General features: G+C 37.8%; 1 non-coding gene across 1 annotated transcript; it reads left to right on the top strand.

The window, feature by feature from the left end:
* The first annotated feature begins 1,418 nt into the window (after positions 1 to 1,418).
* LOC131600800 (small nucleolar RNA R71) lies at positions 1,419 to 1,525 on the top strand. Its single transcript, XR_009283408.1, has one exon. It is a non-coding gene; the product is annotated as a small nucleolar RNA R71 (small nucleolar RNA).
* The last annotated feature ends 3,899 nt before the right edge of the window (positions 1,526 to 5,424 follow it).

The following is a 5,424-nucleotide window of genomic DNA, read 5'->3' as shown; positions in this document are numbered from 1 at the left end:
TAAAAAATCCAAAAACATTTCTTTATTTTTTTGCAATTTAAATTCCTAGATAAATGTATAGGTTGTCAAATCCATGTAAATAGCGTAGTTTACATTTCCTGCACAATCGATGTAATAGCGTAGATTTACTTTCCGCATTTTACATTTTCGCATTTTAAATTCCAGCACATATAAAACTGCGTGTATGTCAAAGATAAAAATTGAATCGTTAGACCACTAACTTCAAGGATAAAATATCTGAATCTAAACACAATCACACTTGCACCTCTTAAGGTAATCCCTTTTCTCATTCTTTTCAAAATCAAAAAATCAAGTTCTACTGTTTCGAGTACAAAATCGAACTTTTGTTTATATCCGGTGAAAGGATAGATTTTTAAAGGAAATATGATAAAGACCTTATAACTCAGGGTAGACCTCCTAATTTGCTTGCTCAAATCAAAACAAACAAATCCCTCATATATCATTGTTTTTCAAAATAAAACTTTCAAAAAGACAATACTTTGTATATATCCAAACAAGGATCATTACGAAGTTAACGTTCTTTTTTCAAAAACATCTTTTGAAAGATAAAAACACTTTGTATACATCCGCACAAGGATAATTACAAAGTCAATTTACAAAGGTATTTGAAACCACATACGAGCATTTCAAGGCAATAGAAAAGTAATTGAAAACAAGTGAGCTAAGCAAATTAAAGAGCCCATGGATAACCATGGATACAAAGGGTGCTAACACCTTCCCTTTGTATAACCTACCCCCTTACCCAGAATTTCTTAAAGGTCTTTTTTCTGTTTCTTTTATAAACCTTTCCTTAATTGGATGAAATAAAAGGTCGGTGGCGACTCTCTGATTTTCAAATACAAAAGCAGAAACAAAAAAGAGTCAGTTCGCGTATCTCTCCGCGAGAGGTATGGCAAAAAACCGAGGGCGCGACAGCGTACAACGCATTGTTGTTCTTATATGAAAAGTTTGGGTGGTTCTTCCATCCAGGGTTGTACGTGTTAGAATAAGGGTTTCCTTGAGCGTAGTTTACTTGATCAGATGGGATACCAGTCAAGAGTTGACATTCGGCTACTACGTGTCCAGTTAATCCACAAATTTCGCAGTTAGGTGCTACAGCAGCCGCGGTGACTGAAGGAGTGATGGTTAAGTTTTCGATCTTTTGAGTTAAAGCGTCTACTTTAGCGTTAACACGGTCTATACCACTTACTTCGTACATTCCTCCTTTGGTTTGGGTTTTCTCTAGAGCAGCTCGTTCTCCTCCCCATTGATAATGGTTTTGTGCCATGTTCTCTATGAGGTTGTATGCTTCATCATGGGGTTTGTCCATTAATGCTCCGCCAGCAGCGGCATCTATAGTCATTTTAGTGTTATAAAGTAGACCACCATAGAAAGTATGGATGATCAGCCATGGTTCGAGTCCATGATGAGGGCATAGTCTAAGCATGTCCTTGTATCGTTCCCAAGCTTCAAAGAGTGATTCGTTATCTTTTTGGGTAAATCCGTTGATTTGACCTCTTAGCATAGCGGTTTGGCTAGGCAGAAAATATCTAGCTAAGAATACTCTCTTCAATTCGTCCCATGTAGTTATGGAATTAGAAGGCAGGGATTGAAGCCACGCTCTAGCTCTATCTCTCAAGGAGAAAGGAAAGAGGCGTAATCGAATAGCTTCGGAACTAACGTTGTTAGCTTTGACAGTGTCGGCATATTGCACGAACACGGATAAATGGAGGTTGGGATCGTCTGCAGGGCTTCTAGAGAATTGGTTCTGTTGAACAGCTTGTACCAATGAAGGTTTCAGTTCGAAATTGTTCGCCTCAATTACAGGTGGTGCGATACTTGAGTGCGGTTCAGCGCGTGAAGGAGCGGCATAGTCTCTAAGAGGACGAATAGCAGCCATCTCTAACTTCGGGGTGATTTGATTGATTTGACCAGTAAAGATCAATTCCTGATTAATCGGAATTGGTGCTACTTCGGGAAGATTGCGAGCTCGACGCTTGACGTTAATAAAACGTTCGATCTCGTTAATTCATTATATTAAATCTCCTCCTTGTGAACGAGTATTTGGCATACAATCGTTCAAAAAGAAAGGAAAGAATTGCCCTAGTCTCTACGGTGTAACAGTAAGTTACGATATCAACTTAAATAGTCCCCGGCAACGGCGCCAAAAACTTGATCGCGACTTTACGTGTCTATTAATCTGATGACTGCAAGTGCACAGTCGTGTCGTGTAGTTTTAAAAGATATCGAATCCACAGGGACTACGAATCGACCTACCGTTATCTAAGGTTACTATATAAAGCTAAGGCTACTAATATTTTGATTGTTCCTAAGGGGAAGTGATTGTGAATTGTAAGAAATGTAGTAATAGGCGGATATCAGTATGTATTTCGTTTAACTAAGGTGATCCAAAGGTCCATTGGCTAATGTATAAATTCGATTAAAAATCTTTATTAATTCTATTGATTAAAAGTCCTCCTCTCAAACACTCGCTCTGTTGATTCAGACTACTGTCCTAACTCGTAATGTACGCTCTCGCCATCCCATTAGATTTAGAAAAGCTTTTTGGAAGCAACGTAATTAATAAAATGCTTGTTTTATGAAGTCGTTATCTACTTAAATCTCCTAATCTCAAACTCTCGCTCTGTTGACTCGGAACATGCTAATATCCCTAACGTACGCTTTCGCCATCCCGCGCGGGTGTAAAAACATTTTTTGAAAATAAATAAGTTCTAATTAGTTTTAATACGCTTTCGCCATCCTTAAAACTAATGTCCTATATCTACTATCCAGTTAAAGATCTCAAACTTTCACTCTATTCATTTTAACTTTTGACCGTCTTAACCCCTCAAACTTTCGCTCTATTGGTTTTAAGACTTACTAATTAAACTAGACATACAAACAAAAAACAAGTGATATTTAATGAAACATAATTAATCCAATTTATTTCGGATCCCTACGGTTAAATTACTTTACATACCGATATCTTAATTAATTAGCCAGACATATTAATACGGTTAAACATGCATAAATTAATTTGGTTCATAATAAAAGACATGTTAAATGGCATACAATATATCATGCAATAATAATATAAATAAAGGCAGTGAATAATAAACCTGAAATAAAACTAATCTGAAATGAATTGAGTCTTGAAGTACTCGAACTTCCACCACGGGTTGGATGGATCGTTCTTCGGAAATTATTTGGCGTAAAATGTAAAAGCAAGGAATGTAAAAAATAAATCTAACGTAAGGCTAGATCTATAAAAGGTTCACAATAATTTCCGGTGTAGAAATTGTTGTGAGAAAATGAAAGCAGTTAAATGAAAGGCAGGAAAATAAAGGCTTGAAGAAATAATTCGGCAGCACTTCGTTAGCAGAAATTCCGACCCCTTGAACTGAAGAAGCAGCCTCTATTTGTAGCTGAGGGTCTGTAGTTGGAATGCGTGAAAGGAGGAACTTCTGACTTGGACTTGGAGACGTGCGTCTCCACTTTTTGGGGAAGACCAGCTGCACGACCCGAGACGTGCGTCTCAAGTGGAGAGAATTTAGGGGGAGCTGGAGACGGGCGTCTCCTCTTGGGTGACGTGGCAAGAGACGTTGGAGACGTGCGTCTCCACGTGCTGGATTGAGTTGGGCCACGCGCAATTGGTTTCTTCGTGGGTTGGACTTGTACTTTGCACAATTGGGCCTTCTTTGCACCCCTTTCTTGCTTCAGCACCCCTTTTTCATCTTTTAGGCACAAATAGTAGTGATTTTAGCTCCATTTCTTTCTTTTTCACAAATAGTCTCAATATGAGCGTAAAACCTGAAATATCGCAAATACCCGCATAATATCACAATAAAACAATATAATTAAAGGAAAATGCTAATAATATTTATGGATTTCAAGCTAAATATATGATATAAAATCGTGTTATCAGACATCTACATCTGAAGGGCATGCAGAGAATTATCTCAATGGAAGTTGTGAGAAGAATTCCTAAGCTCAAGATAGAAGAAGGTAGAGTGTATGGTGAATGCCAGGTTGGGAAACAGACCATAATTTCACATCATAAGGTCCAACATCTTACCACATCAAAGTTTCTGGAACTTCTTCACATGGATTTAATGGGCCCTATGCAAGTTGAAAGTCTTGGTGGAAAGAAATATGCCTATGTAGTTGTAGATGACTACTCCTGATACACTTGGGTAAGCTTCATAAGAGAAAAATCAGAAGTCTTTGATGTTTTCAAAGACCTATGCCAAAGACTTCAAAGAGAAAAGGAGAGCAATGTCATTAGAATCAGAAGTGATCATAGGAAGGAATTTGAGAACAACAAATTTGCTGAATTCTGCTCATCTGAAGGAATCAACCATGAGTTCTCTTCTACCATTACCCCTCAACAAAATGGGATTGTTGAACGTAAGAACAAAACTCTCCAGGAATCTGCTAGAGCTATGATTCATGCAAAGAAATTACCCTATCATTTTGGGCTGAAGCTATGAATACTGCTTGCTATATTCTTAACAGGGTCACACTGAGAAAAGGGACTTCAACTCCTTTGTATGAAGTTTGAAGGGGAGAAAACCCACTGTCAAATACTTCCATGTTTTTGGAAGTAAGTGCTATATTCTGGATGATCGTGATCAAAGAAGGAAATTGGATCCTAAGAGTGACGGGGGAATATTTCTAGGCTACTTCATAAACAATAGAGCCTATAGAGTCTTTAACTCTAGGACTAGAGTAATGATGGAATCCATAAATGTTGTCATTGATGATAAAAGGTGGAATGATGAAGATGATGTCCTAGAGGATGTTGAATCATCGATCAATGAAACGTCAACATAATCTACTGACCGAAGTATTGACCCTATCCAGTCTGACAAAGCTGTTGATCCTATCCAATCTAACAGAAACTCTGACCCTATTCCTCCCCAGAATGTCAAAGAAGTCTTGACTAATGAGTTCTGGATTAATGTCATGCAAAAAGATCTAGAACAATTCAAAAGGAACGAAGTTTGGGATCTGGTCCCACGACCTGAAGGGACAAATGTTATTGGAACTAAATGGGTGTACAAGTATAAGCCTGATGAAAAAGGTGTGGTTATCAGAAATAAAGCATGATTGGTTGCTTAAGGGTACACTCAAATCGAAGGAATTGACTTTGATAAAACTTTTGCTCCCGTTGCTAGACTTGAGTCAATCAGATTACTCTTAGGAGTAGCTTGCATTCTTAAGTTTAAGTTGTTTCAAATGGACGTAAATAGTGCTTTCCTTAATGATTATCTGAATGAGGAAGTTTATATGGAGCAACCTACAAGATTCGTTGATCCTAGTTTTTCTAACCATGTGTATAAATTGAAGAAATCTCTGTACGGGTTGAAACAGGCTCCTAGAGCATGGTATGAAAGATTAACAGAGTTCCTTAGTGGAAATGGA

The sequence above is a fragment of the Vicia villosa genome, linkage group LG4, assembly GCF_029867415.1.
Source record: "Vicia villosa cultivar HV-30 ecotype Madison, WI linkage group LG4, Vvil1.0, whole genome shotgun sequence".
NCBI lineage: Eukaryota > Viridiplantae > Streptophyta > Magnoliopsida > Fabales > Fabaceae > Vicia > Vicia villosa.
This window is presented reverse-complemented; position numbering and strand designations above follow the sequence as displayed.